Below are 26,617 nucleotides of genomic sequence, written 5' to 3'. Positions count from 1 at the left end.
TTAAAAAAGCATTCAACATCAGCGAAAGAAGGTTTAACTATTTAATAATTTATGAGAAGAATTTATAACGAGAGTTTCACCAGGCAAATTAACATTCTTCTTCGGAATACTTCTCAGTTCACATTAATCAAAGAAAATTGAACTTTCGCAATAAAGGTGTACCCTCGAGAAACATACATTTTCTCTTCCCTGGAAAATTATACAGTGCAGGCGCAGTGACGAAACAATAAAGCGAGTCTCGTTAGATTTATCTTGGGTCCGATCATGCTCGTTTCACAACGTTATCGAATGTTCGTTTCGAATTGGCAATATTTTCAATGGTAGTCGGGAGAATGGGTCAAACGACGCTTCTTAACACGTTGCTTACCGGAAGCCGATTAATATGACTCTTAATGACTCCATTATATTAAGAGAGAACCTAAAAATCTTCGTTTAAAATATAATTCTGAAAAAATTGAAGAGAGTGATTTGTTGGTTTGTGATCAAAATTGACATCACAATTTTGACACAATTTGTTCCGAAACTTGAAGATAAATTTGTACTACAATTTATGAAATAAACCAAATTTTATTAGAATTTAAGAGTGTGAGAAGGTTACAAGAATCATCGTTATGACAAACTCTATTCTTGTATTATTAACTAAGTTGTTTCGACAGTGCGTGACGCATTTAGGTATTGGTGCGGCAGTTAACGTAGCAAACAATTATTTAAAACATTCTCAGCTGTGAATCATAAACGTTTAAAATCCATTAAATAGCCGCCGGTAAGTAATGTGTTAAGGAGGTTTATTTACCAATACAGCACCCGTACGCACTTACGCGCGCACTAATGAAGCTGAAGCAGAAGCAGACGCGTTCGTCTGCCGGCTATTATAAGGTCGTGCGTTTAGCATTAGCTTTATTAAATAAAATAGGATCAAGAGGATCGTATAGACCGAGGTTAATTGAATGATTGGTGCTGGTGAACCCGGGTCCGCTCGCCTCGCGTTTTTCTACCGAGCGTGTCGTCTATTCGACCACTCGAAATGTGCAGTGGTCTTGTGCACGCAACACACACACACACACACGCACACGCGCTATAACAAAACGAAGAAGCAGTCTTCTCGAACGCCTCTATTCACATTACGTAACGTCACACACACATACAGCCAGACGCATTCATACAGCGTAAAACACTTCGGCGTGTTTCGTTTGACGCAGTTTGCGTATTAGTAATGCAAATTCCATGAGTTTCCAGAGATAGCACTTACTCGTCTTTCCGGGTCGCGGGAAACCCATGGAAATTCGGGTGCGCGTCAATTGTCATCCCCGGAGCACAAACCGAGAGAATTCCACGCGCAGAATCATCGACGCGATACGCGAGAGTCTGCCGCAGCCTGTTTCACCAATCGAATATTTCCCTTCATTAATGGCTGAGCAATTTTGCCTGACAGGAGACACTATTCTTAGAAAAATCATAATTCTCAATTGAGAACACTTTCATTCATTCTTTCGATGTTCACTGAAATAACAAAGCGTAGTGGAGAAAATATTACAGTAATTTTCTATATATGTCGCCAAGGCCTGGATGATAAACGTCGCGGAATTATCCCCACTACCACGGGGTGTACCCCGCGAGGGGCCACGAAGCTATACACAACTCGGGTATGTCTCCTGGACGATACAAGACGCTGGCAAGACCTGTGTTGTTGACATATACCGAGAATTCAATGTATTTATCTATTTTTTATTTTTCGTACAGATTCTCATTATTAGACTGCGGATCTATATGCAAAATAAACATTTTCTGTATCTGTTGCTAGAAACAGGCGCCCTTTAAAGATGATTTTCCCTTTTTTAATCGTTTTAGCAGGACGAAAGTGATTTATAAATACTCTTAAATGCTTTTAATCCGTCAATTGTTTGAAATTACAGCTACCATTTTCGTCATGAATGCATAAAATTCGCAGTCTCTTCATTAAATTCGAATTCTATTAATGTCGTTCGAATTGTACTAGTCGTATTTATATCGTATCCAGATTATAAATAACATAAAAATCGTAACATATCGAACGGATTAAATATCAAAAGGGTTAAACTTCAATACACGGTTTTAAAGTGAAACAAAATATCCAAACGTGGAATATCATTTTGCATTTCGAATGTCACCCTCACAAATCAATCGCAACGAAAATTCTCATGGTTATTCGGTCACATTAATTGTGTACAATTTCGAATAGTAGACTAGCATTAAGAACTGTTATGCTGACATTATTTTGACAGAAGAAAAACAAAAAATATTCACTTGCTATTTTGGAGATATTGCAACGAACTGAAGTGAAATAGACGTTTACTTTCTTTCTGAATATGTTCAGCAGATTAAAAATAATATAGTAGGATGTTCAAATTTTTCTAATATTTTTACCTCTTACAATTGCACCTACTAATTTTTGCCACAAATGCATAAAATCTGCAGTCTAATAATCACAATGCTTTAATCGACTTCAGCTGCAGTAATCGAGCCAAATCATTCATAAGCAGTGAATTACAAAATAAAATTTCATTGCTTCGACCTTGAAGATTCCGGAACGAAGGCTAAAGTCGCAAATTAGGTAACTTCGCCCTATGTTGCCCCTTCTCTCATTGACTTCTTGCGTCGTCTCATTACGTACAACGTCCAAGTCTCCGATTTTACGATCACCGTTGCACAATGCAAAACCTTCGCCGCTGTTTTTCAGCGATCCAGACTACGGGTAATCATCGAGCCCGTTATCGAGCACACTTTTTGTCCGGCGCCGCGAGTTTCGGATCGCTTTTAATCGTAAGATGGATCATCCAATATCCCGTTCTTGCCGGCCTCCCGAAGGACGCGGGGAAACAAAGGGTGGCATTAATTCGATTATCGTCGCTGCTTTCATTACGTTAATGCGCTCGCAACGCGTTGCCCTTTCTGTTCGATTATTCTCCGTTATTATGATCGACTTTTCTTTCAGAGTCTTGGGAAAATTCTTTGCCATTATGTTCTTTCAAGCATACGCAAGCTCAGTTGTAATTTGTACAGTGTGAACGTATACACTTTAATAATGTCTAGAGTGCGAATTGTTATGCAAAATAAAGCTCTTCCATGTCGAGTATAAGAAACTAAAGTTACACAAAAAATCTAGTTGTTTTAATCATTTAAATTAGCCCAAAACTATACTAATACTACTCTTAAATTCTTTTAGTGACTTTACAGTTTTGAATTTTACTGATTCAGTTTCGTCAAAATTGCTTAACATCCACAGTTCGATAATGACAAAACATAAAAGTGGAACTTTGATTAACCGATAATTAATAAGTTACAGTAGACAATTTTCTGGGAAGATTATATAACAAGATATCACTCAGTCAGATGACTCGTACAGCTTATATGTCAGCATATACATTTTTTTCTTAAAAAAGCATACCAAATTCCACGGAGGACCCAATATTTCTCAATTTCTACGATATTGACAACTTTCCTCTAGATGCAGAGGATAGAGGGGGGTTCATGCTATTTACCGATTAGTTCGATCTGTTTAATTGGTCGGACGCGTTAAAGAGTCGAACAGTTTTCGAGGGGGGTTGCGCGCAAGAAAAAAGGAAGCAAAAGGGGAAAGTCTAGGCGGAAAACGGCCGAGCGAAATCCGCCGGGCGGGTCTTATCGTGTCACGTGGAAAGTCAAATGAAATTCCTGAGAAAGAATTAATTACACGCCGGCATTGCGGCGTCGGCGTCGGCGTCGGCGTCGGCGTCGGTGTTGGCGTCGTCGCCGGGCGTCGGGGCCGTTAGCGTTGTCGACCAGGGAAAGTATTTCGATGGATCAATAGAATCCGGCTGAATTGCATTGGAATCGAGCAAAATGCTAATAATGCCGGCACCGCATTGTTCGACGGACATGTAGAAGTGATTCACCGATACGCCAGACGACAATGCCTTTTTTAATATCGGCTCTCGACGAGGCGCGACTGTTACACTCGCGGAATTATTCTAATGAGGACTTCTGGAGTATCTAGTTACCGCAACTTCCACCCCCGCGGCCGTCGATCCACGTCAAATATCTCATCGAGCCAGTACAGTCAACATTTTTCACCTACACGCCTTTCGCCAGCTTTTGCGAAGGTGCAATCGATAGTTTGTTGGTCTTTATGCAAATTTTCAGTGTCACTGCTGACTCACTGATCACCAGAACGAAGTATTATACTCATTTATTAGCAGACTCTTGGTGCTCGAAATAAAATCGAAATATATCCGAATCTCGGTTCTCTGAACTAATTAGGCGAACGTGAGCGTTAGGATAAAAGATCAGTTACATAGTTGCAGCGCTAAATTACATCTTTCCTGATTTCTGCAATAAACAGCGATTTAGATAGAGCTATTTACATATGAAGCACGTTTAAATAATAGTGAATTTAAATACTAGAGGCTTCGATAACTAAATGAATCCTTCGAGAATGATGTTACAAATATACAGATAATCCGTTGATGGTTTAAACTTTTTGATATTTTTCATATCTTCAGATTTTAGATAATAATTCTAGATAATTCTGATAAAAATGCATCACTCCTAACAATCTGACTCTGTTTAATATATATTTTGAAATATTCGTCAGAATCAGTACAATAGACATATGCCGTATGGGTTAACGTATTTAACCCTTAAGTGCATAGGTAAACTAAATATTAAGAACATGAATTCATACATGGGGTCCATTGAGGACCCCACTTACCTAATTCCTTGCTAACTTTGATTACAGCAACAATTTATTTCTGTAAACACATTAAACATAATCTAAATATTGACAGAAACAAATAGCTGAACTCTCAGTTCACAAATGGCGCGGCTAAAAATGTTAACACAAAATCCAACACTGGGGTCCGCAAAGGACTCGTGCATTTAAGGGTTAACGAGTACTGTCTATAACTCTGTGAACTTTCAATAAAAATGTTCAGAACGATTTGGAGCACTGTTTCAAACGTCGCAGAACATAAAAACATCGAACATGCGGGGCCGGGGGCGTTCGTTTGATAAATTCGCGAAAATCGGGGTCCGCACCACCTTAGGCTCGCGCGATTCGCAAGAAAGCGGTCATTAAAATGCAATCACGCGGCCCGTGGTTTGGTAGCAGCGTTCCGCGAACGTGTTAAGGCACGAGCGATAAGGATCGACGCGCGACACGATGGAATCAATTTTTTCGCCGGCCGGGTAATGGGCGATTTAATTAAGATAGAGGCTCGCGTGGATGGGTTCGCGAATCGTTCGCGGCTCGATTTTCGAGGACCGAGGCGCGCCGTATCGAACATAGTCGTCGAGGATCGGACCACCCGATGATTCGAGTGAAAGGATAGCGTGGAGATTACTTTTGAATCGCGGCACAATCGCCGCCTACTCGGAAATATTAATACCTCGTCGGCGGGAACGTCGACTCGCTTGGAAAGTCGAAGATACCGTCTCTATCGGCTCCGGGTCTGCGCGCGGAGCGGCGCGGCGCGTCCGAGTGAAACGTTGATGTACGTTAATTGCTCGAACACGATCGGCAATTTGTATACCCTCGACAAATATGGATACCCGTAAAGTGCATTATCGGTGGAAACTATTAGAAGACAAAGCCGCCACGAACAATGGACCCGGCATAAGGAAGAAGGCGCATCCCGGGGGCCGCGAGCTCCGGCGAGCTCTCCGAGAAACATTTATTGCTCGAAAGGGAACCTTGGCATACATATCTATCTGTCACGATTCCCGATCACGATCCTTTCGTCGATTTCATAGGATACGGGGGCCCGGCCGGCGAGATCACCGAGAAAAATAATATAATATCCCCGGGCCCATCTTCGGGGCCCGTTGAAAACCTGGTCGAATCGAGCCGCGCGCCGCGCCGGTCCCATTATCCATTTATATTATTCGTAGAGCGGATCGATCGCCTCCATCTCGACAATTACACCTCCCTCGATCCGCTTTGCCGTATTTCGAAAGGTCACCGACGCGAAATAGGCTTGCGGGGAGGTTAGGCGAGAGGGCCTGGTCGCGTCTCGCTCGCTCGCACGATCGCCTCTGCGGGGAGCTCAGAAGACCGATTCGAAGATAGCGGTGCCGGACGGCTCACGTCATAATAAAATTAAATTCATATCTGGGATCAAGGGAACGCGATAGCTACTGCGACATGACCTCCCGCTCATTGTAAGCAAACACGTATGTCCCCGTTCGTCTCTTCTCTCCTCCTCCTCCTCCTCCTCCTCCTCCTCTCCCGATCCCGTTTAGCGTCTACCGTCTCTCTTCCTTTTTCTCTCGCGCTCCTCGTTCCGCTCCGTACCTCTCCTATCTCTTTCTCCGTCTCGAATAGTTTTGATTCATGAGAAGGGTGTAACCCGAGCATGCGTGTAACACGCTCGCGAGTGTGTGCGTTAGAGGCTCGCACACCTTCGGCCGTGTATCTCCGGCTCGTCTCCGCGCGGCTCGTTCCGTTCTCGCGCTCCGTCTAGCGCGTTCTTCCGACGGACAAGGCGAAATCCGACACTGCATACCAGTAATTCGACTTCCAACCCGGCGCCCACCCTCTTTCTTCTCTCGCCTTCTCCTCCGCCTTCTATCCCGCAGCCTCCCGTCGACGAAGACACGTCTTCCGCCGAGCTCTCTTTCGCTCTCTGCTCGCGCGAGCGGCCTACGTTTGAACACGTGTCAACATGTCGGTTGACATAGATTTTTCGCCGAGATAGAACCTCGGAAATAAGACGAGAGGCCCCGAAACGCACCCGGCAGAGCCACGATCGGCTCTCCGTCATGGGAGCCGGGCCCCGTGTGAGAAAGAGAATCGCCCGAGGGAGACCCACGGGGGAGGAGAGAGAATCTCGAAAACCAGTTTGTACGTTTCGAGGAGAGGCGAGCGCCGCGCCGTTCGTAAAACCACGGGCCTCTTACAGGCCCGCCCGTGGGCCCGCGTTTAACACCGGCAGGCACAGTGTTGCATTGTTGGGCCCGTACCGCTTTTAGGATCCCCTGCGCACGCTCTCTCTCTCTCTCTCTCTCTCTCTCTCTTTCTCCGTTTGTCCCTTAATTGACGACTCTCGCTCCCTACGACGCGACGGTGTCATTAGCATTACGCGCGCGTTACGCCAACGGCTACCTCCACGAGATCAACAAGAGATCTTTGAACACCTGCCAGCGGAATCGCGTTTTTATCGAAATTCGGACGTGTTGGAAGGTCGAAAATCTTACCGCGAACTAGTTTATTAACGCATTCTCCGAAATGACATCTACACTGTTTAATTTTCGATCTTGTGCTGGCAACTGACGGTAATTGATTTTTGTTCTGATACACTTGTGATTTAATAGAAATAGAAAGAAAGAGAAGAAAGATTAATAGAAATAGAAAAGATTAATTAGATTAATAGAAATTTGCTGTATTTATATTTTCAACAAAAATGATTAAATGCCATTTGAATCGATGCGCTAGTTTCGTTAAAGAAAAGAGAAACTTTTGTGTGGGTCCTGTTTCTTGCAATTGATGCAAACAATCCTGAAAATCTCGGAACGGTGGAAACCCAACGCGAAAAATCGGGAATCTATGCGACCACCTGATATCGATTATTTTCTAATCGAATAGTTGACATTCGCAATATTTTGGTGGCACAGTGGCAGCGTCGGGCGATCCATATACTCGGTTCGATAATTTTCTTCGCTCGGTGCCGTCCGCGTGATTCATTGGTCCGCGGCGAAAGACCAAGGTGTACACGTATGTACACGTACACGTAATACGTGTACATTGCGCCCCGGGTACCCCTGGGTGAAAGTTGTGATATATCCGTTATAATTTCGTACGGTCGGCGTATTGCTTCCGTATGTAGGAACCATTTGTTCCGGAAAATGGCGCAATTTTGTCTCCCTCGGCCGCGCGGCTACAAGCGCAATACCTCCGTGGATATAATTTAAACAAGGGCTCTTTATGTAACACGCTCTATTTATTTGGGCATACCTGCCGCCTGTCCGCCGTATACAATGTCCATGCGAAACGTCACACAATTTCTGTTAAACGTCCCCGCCCTCTAATGGACGTGTCGACTGCGAAAGCTCCCGGACCTCCCGCAGAAATATATTATATTTTGCTGCTTCGGCCAGAGACAATGGGGTTTGACCGGCGATTGCCAATGCGTGCCAGCCGCGGACACGATTTTTCGCGATACTCAACGACGGCCCGTCGCCCCCTCGTTGCGAAAATCAAACCCCGCAACCCTCCGTTCGAGTCTTGTTCAAACATCAGCTTATTCCTCGCGAAATATTCGTTTTCACAATGCCAATCGTGAAAAGCTTTTTTCCGCGAAATATCTCCGGTAAAATCGAAGTAAAGCCAACAAAATCGAAACCGAAAGGGTGAAACGTAACAATTGGTACTTTAATTTCTTATGTTACGGGAAAAATTCAATTTTAAATGTGCGCGAACAATTGTGTCAATCAAATATGAACGGACGCGACGCGACGTGTGCCGAACAATGTGTTAATTCTGCAACGTCACTCTGTGGTCTTTCGATTTTCCACAGTATTTTCCAAAATAATTGCAGTCGTTACGACACAGAGTATATCGGTGGACTTTTCTAGAACGCTTTGCTCATTTTAGACTTGGAAAAATTTCCTCTGGAAAAACCGGAGTGAAGACTTACACATTTAGAAAGGTTACCTCGAAAGTGTAAAGTCTCAAATACTTTACGACCATTTTTATTTGGTACAAAGGAACTATTAATTACCGTAATCTTATCTGCTTTCCTAAGAAACGGTGACTATAATTTATAGGTTCTTCTTCGGTATCCAAAACAGGAGTGCGTCCAATTAGAAACGACAAATGCAAGAATGAAGAAAAACTCGCACCATGTACGATTATGGAGTCCTCTGACAGGTAGTACGAAACGACGCGCGTCGATGCGGCAAGTAGAAAATGCCGCAACGGTCGGACAAAATTGTCTGAATAATAGGCGATACAAAGTCGGCGTAATCTACAGCTAGTAGAATTAGTCACCGGCGACGTGCACGATAAGCCTGGCATGGCGGTCGGTTTTTTACTTGAGTGGTTGCCAGGTGAAAGGGGGGAAACCACTTCGAGAAATCTGCAGAAGTAAGTTTGAAGAGCGCGGAGTGGCGGCGCGGGACTGCCGAGGCGCGGTGGCACGACTGCTCGCTTCTTTTTCTTGGGAACGGTTTGCTATTAGCCAATCCGAGGTTCCAGATTCGGGCAAAGAAATCTCAAGGATAAAGTCCCGGCTCGTTCCCATGCAGCGGTACAATCGCGATTTCATAAGTCGCATGCGAGTAAATTGCACGGAAACGCCGACACACGAAATCGGCACGCTCGTCCGACACACAGTACTACTTTCTCTCCCCCGTTTTCCTCGGAGCACGGAGTACGAAATTTCCCTCGACCCGGGTCCGGCACTCTCTGCTCTGTGCCCCCCTTTCCACTATACCCGCTGTCCCCAAGAGGACCCTCGTCTCGGAAAATTCGATTTCGAGGATTTGCCGGCGACAGACACGAGCTCGCGTCTTTCACGGAGCAGCGCGACACCAACGGAGACGGTGTTCTTCCACACGTACAAAAGCTATTGCTGGCTCTCTTCTCCGGCGACGACGTGTCCCCACGTGGTACACACATACCCACACACACACAATCTCTCTCTCTCCCTCTCTCTCTCTTTCTCTCGATGCCTACGATATTTCGCGACCCAGGTAACAGCTAAGTATCGAGATTGGTCAGCGAGAAACGAAATTGACCCCTGCGCTTATCGCTGCGTCAACTACACTGTTCTTACGAACACGAGACGAAGGTATTGCTCATTTTGCGTTCTTTTGTCTCTACGTTATCGAAAGCTGACAGAAAAAAGAAAACAATTAATTGTTTGCCGACGACGATTTTTTAAAAATGTTACCGGACGAGTGCAAGAGTTTGTGCACGATTTTAACCCTCGAGTGAACTATTGGGGCCGATGCGTCCCATTCGAAATACTAATTTTATCGTTTAATGTGTAACTTCTACCAATATAACTATTTGTGCAGATAGACGAAATTTTAACCCTTAACGGAACAATGCCGCTATATAAGCGGCATGGCACTTTTATTTACTAGGTCCAATCTAATAAATCATCCTATTACTCTGGATATATATATATTAATAAATTTTCACTAAAATATAAATATTTTCCTTTCTATACGTGATATAAAAATGTTGAGACCACAGTTTCTCTTCGTATGAAAAATAGCTTGGACCCGGTGACAAGTAAACTTGAAATACTTCCGGACCGTTAAGGGTTAATATCTCACTACGTTTCTATTTAGCATTTCCATAGAGATTCATATAAAATATAAATATAATGTTAAATATATTTTAATTGAATCATTGCATTTTTAAATATATTTTGAAGGTCCACTTATGAAAACGAGGTAATTGTAGAAAGTGATGGTGACTAAAACATGGTGACTATAATTGGTTAATGAAATTGTTATTTTAACACTAGAACTACCGGATGAGTCAAAATGACTTGTTCCTAATTTTTCCTTTTAGGTCTATCGAAGTAAATATTTAAAGAAAACTGATACGAAATCTAAACAAATGCAATTTTGTTGTTATTATAAGGCAGTGTGTGCGAATTGCATTTAGTGCTTGGTAGTTCCAGTGTTAATGTTTTTGTCAGAAAACTGCAGTGGATGATTAAGTTATTCGAGCCACGTGTACAAATTGGTGAGGTTAGATAGAAACAATTACTTTATACAGGGTGTCCACGGGTTATCCGGGAAAACTACGGGAGCATGTTGTACAAGTAGAAATAAGAAAAAAATGTTACTTGAAGTTTGGTTAGAAACGCTTCGTTACACAGTTATAAACAAATGAAATTGAATTTCTTAATGACGGATTATTAAATAGTATTCCTCGTTTGTAAACACTCTTGGCGTTTTCACCAGGATTTCTTGATCTAACAGGTGTTGTGGTAAAAGTGACACTGATGTTGAATAACTACAAGATAGTAAACATGGCACCTATCGACGAATAAAATAAACACGTTCGACTTTTCATACTCTGCGAAGTAAAATCCGCCGTTAGGAAATCCAATTACACTTGTTCATAACTTTCTAACAAAGCGTTTCTAACCGAACTTCAAATAACATATTTTTTTACTTCTACTTGTAGAATATGCCCCCGTAGTTTTACCGGAAACCCCCGGGACACCCTGTATATGAAAGTGTAGCTGCACCGAATTTCTCTTGTTTTGTAAAGTATTAACTTACAGATATACGTTCAACAAACAATCCTACAGGCAATGTTATTCGTCACATGCAACATCAAATATGATTACCATACTGTCACTTTAATAATTTGATTAATATTATTATCCCTTTGCAATATGTAATCATTTTACAATTTTGCTCCAGCCGAAGTACATAAATCTACAACGTCACGATAAATGCTCCTACAGTAACCGGCATTGTGTTCACCGTGTGTCGAGCGCGCGACAACAAATGGTTAAATTCTACTACTTAGAATATAGTAGAATACATAAAAATGTATAGGTTCTCAGGTATTCAAAAAACACATAAATGCCACCGGCAGTTAACGTGCTGATTTCCTCGTCTAATCGCAAACGACGCTAAATAACGTTCTGCCATCACAGACGAGACTAACAAATTATTCCTTCTCAAGTTATTTAACGACGTTCATAAAACAAGATCAAGCTATCAGGACTTTAAGTTCACGTCGCGGAGGATAACTTCAAGGCAGAAGGAATGCCCGACTCAGCCTTCAAGTTCTATTAGAGACCGCGTCGAAACGTTATCTTATTCCCCTCGGCAGGATTCAATTATCGCGCGTCCCACGCGCTTTCTTCGCCGCGTTTCGAGGATCGTAAAACAACCGCGTACTCCAGATTATCGTTCGAGCCGATATCGAATCGCGGCCGAATTCGAGACACGGTTGAAAAGTAGTCGCTCACCTTGGTACGGCCGCTTAGTAGTCAAAGAAACGATCCAAAAGCGGGCACACTCCGAGGAAAACGATCCGAGGACACCACGAAGAAATCGAGAATCCCCGGTGGCGCGTTTCTCCCGATCCTCTCTCGTTCTCGAAAGGGGTGCGTGGCTGCGTGCGTGTCTGCGTGCTTAAGGTTCCTCTCGCGTGCTGCGTAAGGACGCTTTCTCGGTGTCCGCGAATCGTAGCAAAAAGTAGACGACGAGGACACACGGGCCGAGTTCTCTCCTGGCCACGGTTCGTTTTCTGGCGGTTTCTCTCCGGCCGTATCCCCTCTCCCCCCTCTCTCTCTCTTTTTCTCCGCTTTAATTGCCCTCCTTAATATGCGAAACGGCGCACGAATTTCAATGGGTTCGCGTGATTATTAATTAAGATGTTCCACCGAATCGCGGATCGGGACCGGTGCTGCTTCTACACGGTAAGGTGATCAGCTCTCGGCCCGGCCCGATGATTGGTCAAGCGGAATCAATGTCTTCTCTCTCCCTCTTTCGAATCCTGATTAATTATCCGTTCGAGTAATCGGCGTCGTTCATTTACTTTATCCGGGAGTACACGTCCGGCACAACGGATTTGAAATATCGCCGATGGCAGCCGGCCGGGCTAATTAACTTCGCGGCGAGCCTTCGACCGCGTCCTGTACCGGTCGAGACCAAGAGCTGCTCGGAAAAATCGTTTTTATTCCGGAGACTCTCGAGATCGTCGTCGGTGAGGCAGGTGACATGGGCCGGTGTTGGGGAGCCACGAAGCCGAGGATTAGTCGAGCGTGTTTGGAGAAAGACGTCCACCCCGGCTCGAAAACTGTTTATCAACGTGAGACGCGTCAGTCAGCGGCGAAGGGTACGTCGATATCGGCGCGTCGAGCCTGCCAATATCGTGTCTGCTCGTGTGCCGCGCGTTTCTCTTTTTTCTTTTTTAATTAACTTTGGCCCGGGTAATCGGCGCTCTCCGGTCCACCGGCTCAAGTTATCCGCTAGACGGGGACCGTTGACGTGCCGCGGACGTTAACGAACGATAGATCGGGCTCAATTGGTCACGAGCGAACAACTCGAAACATCCATGCCCGGCGAACATCACGCTGCACGCACGGTTTCTCGCGTTTATCAGTGGATACTTTCTCCGATCGACCAGGTGTATTCTCCTCCTCTCCGTTGATCCTGTTGCGGGCGCGCTCGGGATCGGAGACCTCGGAATTGGGATCCGGAATCGGAATCACGAGATCCGACGCCGGTGATTGACTCTGCGCGGTGGAACGGGGACGGTCTGTCCGCACATACGTCGGATTAATTACTCCGGCGGTCGGTCGGGCACGGTACGGTTACTCGTGGCCAAGTAACCAGGCGCATACGCGGGCACACCGGCCTCCGATTGCAGTTACTCGTGGCTGACGCACCGCAGGACGCATCTCGGAACCCGCACGCAGACGGCCACCCCGGATCTCGCACTAGAAACACCCTTGCCGGCACTCCAGAGTACTCGATCGCACTCGCGTCGACGGATCATGATGTTTCGAACGGGCACTGATTCAATGTAAACACACACACATATATATATTATATATATATATATATATTGATATGGATATACACGTCGGTCGCACACACGCGCACGCAGGAGACTGTTATACTACAGGCCACAAATCCTCGATAGCTCGACAAGGCCTGTCGAGGCACCGCTAATCGACGCACCGGATCGATCCCGGAAGACGAACGGAAGATGACACTTGGCGTAGAATATCCTCTAGCGGTGCGTAGTCGCGGTTCACGTGCACACCGGGCTCTCGGGATCGTGATCGACGGTGTGGAACGATGATATTGTTGTGTTATGGAGCACTGTAAACAACCGATGCGCACGGTTCACGTGGACGGATCTATCTGCTCGCTCTCACCATCTCTCCCTCTCTTTCTCTATCTCTCTCTCTCTCGGTCGAGGATCGTTCTCACCGACGATCGATAAACGTCAACGGCTCGCGCGGACCTCGAGTGATCGCGGACACGTGGACACGTCGAAACAATCGTGGAAAATCTGCACGCGAATCGGCCCTCTGGACCACCGTGATCCGGCCTCGGAACACACGCTCGTTGAACTGTCGTTCGGAGCTGCTCGGCCCACGGTTTAGTATCAACGTTCGTTCTTGGCTGGCGTCGCGCCCCTCCCGGGACGCCGGTCGACGCCAATCGAGTGCGCGTATACCTATGTGCACGTACCTGCGAACCTCAGAGTGGAGCCCACCTATACCTTGCCGCCTGAATCTCGACTGTGCGCACCTCTGCTAGGCCCTCATCCACGAACTACACCCCCTTTCGTTTTCGTGGAACCGGGCGATTAGGACAAATTTGGAAAGTGAGCGCGGAAAGTGACGGTCGCAACACGCGTTCGCATTGGTTCGATCGTGCGTTGTGTTATTGTTTTCTGGCGATTCTAGCGCACGTGGTGTTCGCGTCTGCATGTAAATATGTGTCCTGTTGCCACGTAAACGTATTTCCAAAGTGGAAAAACATCCAACGACTTTTTGTTACCCTCTTCTTCTTTTATGCGGTAAAAACGGCGGTTTTTTTCCGAGATACATTCAAAACAAACTATAACTTCCTCGTTGTTGATTCAATGCAGACTTTACGATTTCTTTAAATTACGCCCCCTATAAATTCTTGAAAGTCTAAGCAAAAGGTGTGCAACGTTAAAGGGGTTAGAAAAATATTCAATTTTATTGGGATATGGTTATATAATAAAACCACACTCTGTTATAAAATACGAAATCACAATATGAACAACTGAGGATCGAGGGTCCCATGCCGGGGACAACATACAATGTATATTGACTGTAGACACAATGTATGCATATACAGGTCAAGAGCCGATTCAAACGATCCTCCCTTCTAAAGGAATAACTGATTAATTTTGTTCTATATTTATGAAGTAAATTCCAACAAATTTCACTGGATCGAAGCTGAAAATATGCAACGGAGGAGTTTTCTGTTTACAAACAGGTGATAGAACAATAAAATGTTTGCCTACATTCTAGTGATAAAATGAAGCATAGCTGAAAAAAATTTAGCACATTGATTGCCGACGTGACGTGGTTTATTTTCAGATTTGAAAATTATTCCCTGTATTTTGAATGAGTAAAATATTTGATCGTGCAATAATATTTAGATAGCTGAGACCGAGATTTTTCGATAGGAGAACGCGAATGTTTTTTGTGCCAATTATGTCAGCTGCTCCGATGATTTCAAAAATTCACGATAGCTGTCTCCTGTGTTTTCTGTTTTCAAGCATCGATATGTTTTCGTCCGGTCTAGTTACGGGGAATTCGAAGGTATTTTTATGCGATTTGTTTGATGGACTTTCACTGTGCGTCCAGATTTGTCGCAGCCCCATGGGAAATTTTTATAGGAATACTGGCGGGACCGTAATGCATTGGAACTTCTGTAAAATTTCATTTTATTGTTACCCGACAGCAAATATTTGTATCGAGTTTTGTTGGCTTGTCAAACGCAGAGCCGTCGTTTTCATGCAAGAACGTTAATTGATATTCAATTTCATATCACTATTATTTTTTTTTTCCGAATTAGTTCACCGTTCGCGATATTTCGATGGTATAAACTAATGATATTGTCACAGAGTTTCTCTGCTGTGTACAAAGTGTTACGTGAAAGCACAGAATCAAATTTGCTCTGCTTTATTTTCGAGGAAATCGATTTTCAAAATGCGTCGAACGCGCGCGCGTTCGTGTACGCGAGAAGTGATAACGGTCGGCCATGCACAGACACGTTGGCAGCACCTATTCAAAAGCTCGTGTGTTTCAAGAACTTTTGAAATCGTTTTCGAATGAATCGGTGGCTTATTTTTGCTGACAGTATCACCTCTTTACATTTTATTTGTAATAACTAGACTGCGGATCTTTATGCAAAATAAAAATTTTCTACCTGAATTGCAACAGATAGGTTGCAAATACTGTAACAGCATTTTAAAATTTTTCTAATGTTTTTACTGTTTTAAAATACGCCTACCCATTTTTGTCATAAATACATAAACTCCGCAGTCTAGTAATAACATAGAAAATAATAATTTCAAACTCTGAATTACTCCAATTAATTTCTATTTTTACTTTAGAAATAGCTCGAAGAAAGTAATTTTCTTACTTGAATGGATAACAAATAATTTGACGTAAAAGGTTGCTACTATCTGTGACTTTATTAGTACAAATATATGTACATACACTTAACCAAAAATAGAATTTTAAGCTTAGACTACGTACTGTTAAAGTGAAAATTTGTACAAATAAAAACTAAGCAGTAATAAAATAACTAATTATTTTATTAGACCTGCAAATAATGAAACAATCTAGAGAAGAATCATTATCGTACGCAAATTGATTAGCGCTCATTTCAAAATAACGTTTAACCGAATGAAAAGGTGTATTATTCGCGTCTTTATTCTCTAAATGTATTGTGTGCTGAGTGGAACAGTGTGACAAAGAAATTCGATAAAATATTTAAAAAAGAGGGAATAACGGGACAGAATGTTTGTTTGCGCGATTGAGTAATTGCTCGATTTACAGAATAATTAGAGAGGAGTTCTTCTATTGTGTTTGAACGGGTCCCCGGTCCGTTTTCTCCTATAACTTTCCAGTGAAGAAGCAGGCGAGTATAAACGATTCAAAGGTCGAGAAACGCAGACCGTGGACAGATCAAAGCTCGCGGCGGGCACATTAAGGGTTTACATCTCAGGTGGCTCAATTTAATTGAAGAACAGCAGGTACACCGAGACCCGTTTTCCTTCTCATCGTATTACCATAGTTCAGTAGCACGCGCTCGGACAGCGAACAAGGAATTCACAGCGCTGTCTCGACCTTGCTCCCGCTCTAATTGGCAGACGGTGATCTAAGGTATCGAATTTAAGCGTCCGTTTTAAAGACAAAACTGCTATTATTCTTCGCAGTCGCCTCGACCGTGCCCCGGCACCTTGTTATAGTCTGACTGGCTGCCTTCAGTTCGATCGATAAAACCGAGTGAATTAATTTAACAATGCCCTTTTGTTCCATAATTTTCCATTCGCGGACGGCTATCGGGCAGCGGGAAAATCGAGTCTCTGACACGATTGAGACCTTAATTCTCATTCCACGACAATTATTTATTTCTTTCCTCCGATCAGGCTTCCAGCTATGAAACATTTTCCACGATGCCTCTTTTAATACGGACATTATTGTCGTACGGATATGTGCACAATCTTTAAGAAAATCAATCATCGAAGATTGAGAATATTTTTTCATTTTTAACAAATTTTAATGTTTGACTGGCCGAGTTTTAATAATAAAACTGACTGGTATGTGTTGTATTATAAAAATGACAAGATTGAACTCGTTTAAAAAGACATTTAACGAATCAATTCTCATGGAAACTTCCAATAATAATTCCAATAATTTTAAACGATAAAATCTGCGAAAAGTAATTTATTCAGGGGTGGCAGATTCAGATAGAACTCAGAAATTTTATCTAACCTAGAAATATTTTTGCGAAATTAATTTTAAAAATGAAATAGAATACAGTGGAAGGCTCTTTGTACCACAGTTAAATATTTAGTAATTAAATACAGACGAGTGTAGTAGCGCAAAAATTGTTTTGAATTATGGTATGACCATTCTTACAGTGGAGCCATTGTGTCGTTATAATGAAGGCAAAGGGTTAAGTTATTCAGTTTACACAAACGAGCTGGAATAAATTATCTCCGTAAACTATAAGTCTAGAAATGAATGTTGGACACCGAAGATTAAATCCTGGACATTAAAATATCATAATATTATTTCTCGATCTTCACGTTCTAATAAATTGTAATCAATTTGTATAGAGTAAGTATATGAATGGCATAATATTCTCAGTGTTACGAATCATCTGGTTTCCTGTATCTGAAGAATTGTTGGAATCAATGGAGCCTTTCTATGAAAGATCCTGGCCTGTGTTTGTTGAACAAACGAACAAGAGGGGGTGCAGCATTCTGGGAGTCGCCATTGAAAAAAGATTGGTCGTTGAATCATGTTGCCGGTGCGTGTCATAACAGGTCCATTTCAGTTGGCGATCGCTTTCGTTTCCACTGGCGTACTCAGCCCGTAGTTGTGTATCGAGCACGCTGAAAGTATCGCCGTTGAACTTCCGAGCACTCGATTCCACCGGCGGTGTTGGCGGTTCACGTAAATGGTGAGAGAAGCCAGCACACGCCGCATGCAGTATACACACGCATGTGCGCCCGTCGGCGAAGAGATTTCATAGTCCATGTAGTTTGGCATCAATGCGAGATCTGGGGTTGGTTTCAAACGCGCGATAAAGCCATTTCAAATTGAATAACAGATTTCTGAGCACACAACAAAATGCACTTGCCGCGAACGCTTCTGAAACCTGGAAAAGAGGGTGGAACAATAGTGCGCCGGTTTCACCCTCCGCCTACACTTTCCATTCGGCCTTGCGACCTGAATTTGCCTTCTCGGAGGACTCCTCGCAACCGGAAATCATCCACGAAAGGATCATGGCAAATGTTGGACTTGACTGGCAGTAGAAACTTTCAGTGCAGTTCACGCTGAAAATAAGAAAATATTTAGGAATTGATATGTTGTCTCACAGTTTGAATAGTAGAAAGTATTTTCCTTTTATAAAAATGCTATTTATGATTTCATGGAACTCGGAGTTTTCTACACTAATCTATACCCTAGGATTTTTTATTAAAAGAACTGCACCTAGCACTCTCTTTCAAATTTTCAGAGTACGCTGCTACACCTCTTAGAAAGTAGAAAACATTTTTTCCACCAAGAAATATTACCCTTAACTTCATGAAAAATATTTATTTATTTTTCGTTACGAATTTAGGCTCACATACGGTAGAACGCATTTATCTGTATGTGTGCAGAACTTCAATTAATTAGTTTATGCAGCGCGCCAATTTAAATGCACCAATACAACTTCTTCTTCTCTTATTAACACATCCGAGCATAACTATTTACCTTGAAGGCGACGAGACTGGAAAAAGATAAACGTAAACATCGAAATGTAGTTGTAGTAAAACTTGTTAATGACTCGTGTAATGATTCGCAAAATAAGTAGATTCATTAAAGCGGCGTCGATGATATCCCGGGGACCATAAAATTTTAACGCGAGCCCCATTACCGGAGACCAATCATCTTTGAATTTACAATAACAGACAATGTTTGAATGGAATATTTAAGAAACTTTCATTACCAGCCAAGTCCCAAATTGGGCAATCTCTATATTTGCTATTTGAAGGTAATCTAAGGCAACAATTATGTCGTAAATATTTTTTAATTATTAGAATAATATGAAAATATCGCGTCGTCCTTGCTGCGTTTAACTGGGCGATTTCGAGCGGGCAAAATCGGCTAATTAACTTTGCTTTGAAAGCGCTCGGGCTGGTTGTATTTAAATCGACTCAATCGTAATATTTTCGTGCATTCATGGGACATTGGAGGCCGCTCGAGGCAGAGCGACAAGCGGAGACTGTGACTTGTGTCACCGGAGGCCGACAGAAAATATCTCCTCGGTAATTAAGAAGCCATCGTTACATTAAGTCCGCATTTACATGCAATTAATATTACACGCCGTGCCGTATCCTTTGATTCATTGACGATTTAATGAGGCCGGACATTTAAAAAAACTGGTTTTCCGCTCGAGCGCGTGGAGCTCTCCTGGAACCGCCATATTGAATTGTTGTTATTTAGAGCACCCCAGCAGGGTGGTTGGACGCCCAAGTGATTTTTTCCAAAAGCATTATTAAGCTAAAATCCATACATCGAAATGAAATATTCAACCCGCTGTCGTTCACCAATTTCCAACCCGCTGATGGAAGCGTAAAAGGAAGACGAGTATAATTTATTTACACGTATCGAATGCTCAATGAAGCTTTTTATCAATGCTCCGTTGCAATTCGATTGAATAGAACAGCGCTGTGAAGCACCCGACGGCGCGTCACAGGCACCGCCATTAAAAATCAACACGTTCGTATGAATAATAATCATTTATGCATAAAGCGACCATTGACGATCGTCGACAGGAACATTATTTTTAAAAAGACAATTGCATCGGGATTTTGTAAAACAACAATTACGAATTCATGCTATTGTTACGCCCCTGTGATCAGTGGACATACTGATATCCATTATATATCTAATATATACGTTAATCACACAATTCAACGCATTGAACAATCATTTAGTACGGTTCCCGGTCTGTTTTGCACGACAAAGTGAAACTGGGTCAATTAATAATCGCTTCAATGTGTAATTTCCCTGTTCCATCGCGTAGCCACCGCTCTTATCAACCATTCGAATTGCTCGTGTGCAACCGGGTTACGAGATTACCCCGTGCAATAATTTCTGCTAAACGACCCGTTGCTTTAAAATTCCAACTTTTTCTGCTGAAAAATTGTCCCACGCAACCACAACTAAACAGTAGAATCCATTAAATGCATTACAGTAAAGCCTTGATCCAAGCACAACGGAGCTACACAATCATAGTCATTCGCATATCCCCTCCACTGGGTGGCATACGGTCGCCTACCAGTGTAAAGTGTAAACATGCCGCGTGATGCGATACTGGGTCGGGTATACCGGTGTAAACCACTACTAATCCAGTTACAAAACTTCTTTATTTTTCATTATTTTTGTATGGGACATCTACCAAATTATTTGTGGCATTTTTCTGATTAAAATGACACTGAACACGATATGATTTGAACTGTATTTAGTGGTTTAATGGACGGCATGTAATTCTGCCATGTTTACACGCGCTGTCCTTTCCTACATTCGGCGCGGTCACATAGAACGTAGTAGCCCTACACGATCTATGTCACAGCACAGAGGATTGGGCATAGATCGAGACTTTACTGTATACCCTGACATTTAAAAAAGATCGCTTCGTTTTTAACATAAGTTTGTCAAGACTTTCTTGTTGAGTATGCTGTGTTCTACGAGGCACATGAATACCGAATGATTCTTTTTTAGTAGTGTGTAGATTTCTAAGAAAAATGGAGCGCAGGGCGCTGGTTCCCTGTGTTCGGTGGCAGTCGACGGCTGGGAACTTCCGGGGAAACTAATATTCGGAAAGTTTCCAGGGTTGACACGTTCGAGGGCTGGCTGGGCCGGGTTTGCGAGAGAGATTGGGCGATGCGGGAATTTTACGGCGGGAGTTTCGAAGCCCGCAGTCACCAACACTCGCCAGCGAGAAAGCGGCGGCAGGGAAGTTTGCGCCTCGCGATCGGTCGAAAGCGCCTCGCCGGCTACGTGTTATGTAGATGTCGTCGTCGGACGGATGGTTATATAGCTTTCCACAGGTACTAGGAGCCTGTTGTACGAAATTAGCATGGCCGTGATAGAATTGAATTTATTCATGTACGATTTAAACTAGCTGACGAGGGTAGCGCGCCTTTGTTGAGCGTCCTCGAGCGTTCCTCGCCTTTCTTCCTCCCCCTGCTCGTCTTCGTCTCTCTCTCTCTCTCTCGTACACCTCTCCCTCCCCCGGCCCTTCTGTCTCTTGGTTCCATGCAAACTATTCTCCCGTTCGTCCTTCTCAGACTCGCATGACCCGCCGGACACTTACGTGTGTTCTGCTCGCGACACGATCGCCGCTCCTCTCTGTGCCAGTGCAAAATCGCGCGGCCAGTGCCGGCACGAACTGCATGCCCCTCCGCGCGTGCCATTCGTGCATTCTTTGCGCCGATCGAACCTTATGCAGATCCGCCCTCGGCTGAATTTGTGTCCGGTGCAAGGTCGTGCATCCTGCCGACTCACTGACCGAGAGAATCTACTTCGCTCCTCGTCCCTTCTACAGGGGTGGCTTTCTCCAACTCATCTTTCATCTTTTGCTGCATAGGCCCACCTGTCCGGACACTTAACCCTTAACTGGTTTGTAGTCGGGTGTCTCGTGACCCTAACAAAATTTCCGTACACTAACCTCCGCTTCTGTACTGTATGATAATTGCGAATACAGTAGGTTCTCGGTCATTGCACTCGTTGTATTTGTGTTCAACGTTTAAGGGGGCCGGCATTTGGCCTTGACTGTCACGCTATGTTACGCTGTGCCTTTTTTTCTAGACATTTTACGTCTTAAATAAGTAAGTAATCAATTAAAAATGCATACCACCGTGTTTGTACATGTCTTTGCTACGTCTGTATAGAGCCTCTTTTTTCGATACGAACACTAAATCTCTCGAAATTAAGAGAATCTCTCAGCGGCAGCCATCTTGTGACGTCGTACTTGCTTCAGAATTCGAATTTTCTGCCGAATATTACAAATTACTCCGCGATGAGGTAGAAATTCGCAATTTTGGGCTCTATACAGACGTAGATTGGACTTTTAGGAAACACAATTGACCACTTCTAAACTGCTCATTGCAATATTGAGGCGGTAGTTTGAAAAGGTTTTGACCCTTGCATACGTATATGGATTTCAAACCATGCCGGCCCCCTTGAGGCATCTCTAAAAATTTTAGGGACAACGCGTGTGAAACTCGATAGACGATACTTTTACTCGTTCTTTACCAGCGTGAACGCCAACCGGAACAGAATCGCATTCGTTGTGTCAATAATCGAGGCAACGTCGGAAAGGAATCCGAATGGAGTGCATTGATCGTTAACCGTTCGTTATCGCATAAATTGCGCATTCTTGTCGCGAAATGAATTTCCCGCGTTCCCTAATCGAGTGGAAATGATTTAATGGCGTATTTAATCGGCGAATAACGCGAAACGACGAAACCATTCTTCGCCGCTGGATGCGGGAGCAGGTTGGAGGAAAGTACCGACCGATTAAAAGCCAGGAAGGATCGATCAAGCATCAAGGACAGCGGTGAGCTCGTTGCTCGACGTCGTGTTCGCTGCTTTCGACAATATCGCAGACTCGGAGACATTTCGGTGACCCGATTAACGTGGGAGAACATGAGAGAGAGGGAGAGAGAGGGGGATGAAATAAATATTGCAAAGACGATGCCAGACGAATCGACAGGGAAATCTACTTCGCAAAATAGCGCCGGAAACGGTGGGTACGCGTGTCACGTGTACGTGTTCTCACCGAATCAGCTACGAGTAGTATTTACGAACAACTGCGAACACGTGTCGCGCCATACTAAACAATGTACTGTCTCAACACGACGGCGATCACGTTAATTGCCTCGGAATAAATCCCAAGGCGGAACGAAACTTTTACCGGGCGTGAGAGGATCGCGAACTCGTCTTCGTTTCCTCGCTGGAATTACCAATCTACTTTCATGTAGTAACAAGAAATGGTATATCTGCAAATCGGCTTAGGAAATGGTCGTGACAAGGGTTTCGCGGGCACAGAAAATTGTCTTCTTCTCTGTTTCGAATATTCTGCATTCCTGGTTAAGAGTCGTTGGTTCATCGAGCTAGACGAGGGGTTGGTAATCGATTAAAATGCAAAAGAATTGTGTGGGCCAACGGCACGTGGTATTCCCAGGCAGTCACCTATCCAAGTACTAACCACGCTCGACGCTGTTTAACTTCGGGGATCGGACGAGAACCGGTTCTTTGCAGCGAGATGTGACCGTTGGCTGCAACACGAATTTTTAAGTCCAATTTTCAGTCGAAGCTTCTGCAATGCTGCGCTGTCTTTGAACTTACAGAAAGAAGCCGATTTATGCTTGGAGTATGTACTCTTATAAATTCAATTATTCTTCATTTACGACGAAACGGTCACAAACGTATTCGTACACAGGATACACAGCTTTTTTATCATCTGTTGACAAGCTGGTCGAACCCTTGGGACAGCATGTAATAAAAGCCGGTGCAGATCGAGCCGCTTTTTGCGAACGTGGTCTAATGCCGCTAGGTTTGGCTGTCTAGTAGCCCCGATCGATGTAACAGCCGTGATAATGACGGCGTAAAGTCACCCCCGCGTCGCGAACCGGAACAATAGTGTCCCACGGTGACGTCGAAGCGGGTCAGAGAGTATGGCGCGTGCGCCTGACTCATCGGCGAAGAATTATCGTCGTCCGAGATTTAATCGCGACCGTTGTCGCTGTTTGCGCACCGTAGTTAAGACTCGGTTGTTTCCTCGTTTTAAGAGCGTTACCGCTCGCGCGCGAGCCTGCCGCTCTTAATTTAGTTAGCCCGCCGAGTCGGAGCGAGAGGTCCGACCATAAAGACACTTTATCATTAAGGACCTTTCCGGCTCGTTCCGTCCGGAGGAGATTTCCAAGACGCGGGTACCAGGGAGGGAATTTTTCATTTGAACCCCGACGGCCCGAGAATGGGGCGCTAAGCAGCGAACCGTTTTTCAACCCCCGTGGCACCTCCGCGTGTCCTTTGTTTCGCCCTCCCTTAGTTACTTCTTAATTTCATCTCGGCGGCTTTCCCGTTTCGACCAGAGACCACTTCGAGATTCCATCGTCATCGATTCTCGCCCTGCGGGGGGATGGAGATCTGATAGCCGAAAGATCGAATTAAAATTTTAATTCAGCACGGCCCAATTTTCAGAAAACTTTCATTCGGCACTGACCGGGCAAACCCTTGCACCAGGCAAGCATTTTATGAAAGACAGATGAATGTTTCTGCTAATAATTATTTGTACATACCAGCCCTTAGCCAAAAGTCTTCATTCGTTACTAGATTTTCTGTATTTATAAGAAAAATGAGGAGGTGGAACTTAATAAATAGACTGCGGATCTTTATGCAAAATAAAAACTTTCTACCTGAAATGCCACAATCTGGGGTGAACTTAATATTTAATATCCTCCTTAATATTAGGTCGAAAATAATATAATAGTATATTTAAATTCTTCAAATGCTTTTACTGTCTTAATTTTGGCCTACCCATTTTTATTATAAATGCATAAAATCCACAGTCTAGTAATGAAACACCGGAAAGGTTAAATGGAATTAAGAAAATGGATTATCTTGAACAGACCGACATTACTAAATTATTATTTTGATTTCTATTGCTTGCGATCAAGGCAGGAAAGTTTTATTTTGTCTATTATTGCTCACGACGTGGACAGCTCGACTCTCTCGTATGTATACCGAACACACTACGACAGACAATCCGAGAAGTTTCTGATCCTGAGAATATTCGATTTTCGGTTTTTTATTAGGTGGGATTGCTGTTTGGCCCAGTGCGCTGGAGAGACGCGATCGGGGCAGCAAAATAGAGGAGCGAAAGAGTTATGTGTTTGTAACTAGCTCTTGACGGCTTTACGGCCGCTGCTGGCACTGCAGGATGCAGGTATTCGCGGGAGATTTAGATGTTTTCCCCGATATGAAAATGAACGAACCCGGGGAAATCGTGGCTGAAAGTCGAAAGGCACCCTGAATTTCAGGGGGGAGGGAGAGAAGAGGGGTTGAATATCGCTCGGTTCTTCTCGAGCCAACTGTGGCGCGGGCTCGCGATAAACACCGACTGCCGAAAGGAATAACGTTTCGTCGCCCGATTGTTCGCCCGTAAATAAAATAGAAGCGACGAGAGATTCGGTATTTCGATTTCGAGAATAGAGCCCGGGGCTCGTTCCTCTTGCCGTTATTGTTATCGAGGAGGATTTCAGTCCGCGCGGGCGCGCGGGCGCGCGCTGGCGACCGTACCCGCCAGGGAATTACTGTCCGTGAGTTTACGATCCGCGGCAGCGAGTTACATTAAGCGTCGCGATAAAACGCGGGAATTAAAAACTGATTTAAAAAAGATAGCCGCCTGCGACTTTCGTAATAAAAGCGCGAGTCCTTCGAGCAATTACCCTCCCGGGGTAATAAGAAGCAAACGCCCACGCATCCCGGCGAAAACGTTTACCCGGGGAGCGTTTAATGCGCTCTCCCAGAAAAACTCGCCGCGTTTTATCGACCGCGACGTGACAAGTCAAATTTAACGAGGGATTCTCGCCTAATAAGCTCGAAACTTTCATCCCCTCTTGCGGAAATCGGCAGCACAACGCAATGCAAGCAATTTGGTAATTCCATCGAGGGATCGACGAGGGGACAATTATTTTATTGCAATAAATGTTCGATGCATTTATTGCTTGCCAATTTTCTTTAGTTCACTTTCGAGTACGATTAAACGAGCATGATGTTCCAATCACCTACAAGATGGAACAAATATATTAGGAGGGCCCATAAGTAATCAATTATTTTGAAATCTGAAGCAAACATTGTAGTAAATTCAAGTTTTTATTTTTTAATTTATTATATTATCTTCATCATTATCAAGGACAGTTTGCCATCTTTCCTGCAAATTTTCAATCCCCCTCTTATAGAAATTCAGGGTTCGTGAAGCAAAATATGACTCAAGGTATCTTCTTACATCTTCTACAGAAGTGAATGTTGTATTTCTTGAATAATGCTCCAGAGATCTGAAAAGATGATAGTCAGAGGGAGCACTATCCGGTGAGTACGGGAGGTGCGGTAAAACTTCCCATTGCAATTCTTTCATTTTTTCCTGAGTGAGTTTCGCTGTATGGGGCCCGGTCATTGTCAATTTGCAGTATATCACCTTTTCTGTGGACTAAAGATGCCCTCTTTTTTAATAGTTCCGAAAACAAACGTTGTAATTGCTGACAATACAACTCAGCAGTAACTGTTTCTCCAGGTTTCAACAACTCAAAGTGAATTATGCCTCGACAATCCCACCA

General features: G+C 43.8%; 1 protein-coding gene and 1 non-coding gene across 2 annotated transcripts in view; both read right to left on the bottom strand.

Moving 5' to 3' along the window:
* The window catches only part of LOC143362660 (latrophilin Cirl), a 546,952-nt gene extending 534,696 nt beyond the window's left edge, over positions 1 to 12,256 (bottom strand). The window contains exon 1 of the mRNA XM_076803017.1: positions 11,961 to 12,256. The gene's annotated coding sequence lies outside the window, so the exon portion shown is untranslated. The remainder of the gene's footprint in view (positions 1 to 11,960) is intronic.
* Positions 12,257 to 23,438: 11,182 nt separating this feature from the next.
* LOC143362710 (5S ribosomal RNA) lies at positions 23,439 to 23,558 on the bottom strand. The gene has a single exon (XR_013083686.1). It is a non-coding gene; the product is annotated as a 5S ribosomal RNA (ribosomal RNA).
* Positions 23,559 to 26,617: the final 3,059 nt, after the last annotated feature.

This window comes from Halictus rubicundus, chromosome 17, assembly GCF_050948215.1.
Source record: "Halictus rubicundus isolate RS-2024b chromosome 17, iyHalRubi1_principal, whole genome shotgun sequence".
In the NCBI taxonomy this organism is placed as follows: Eukaryota; Metazoa; Arthropoda; class Insecta; order Hymenoptera; family Halictidae; genus Halictus; species Halictus rubicundus.
Note: the sequence above shows the minus strand (reverse complement) of the source record. Positions and strands in the feature narration are given on the sequence as shown.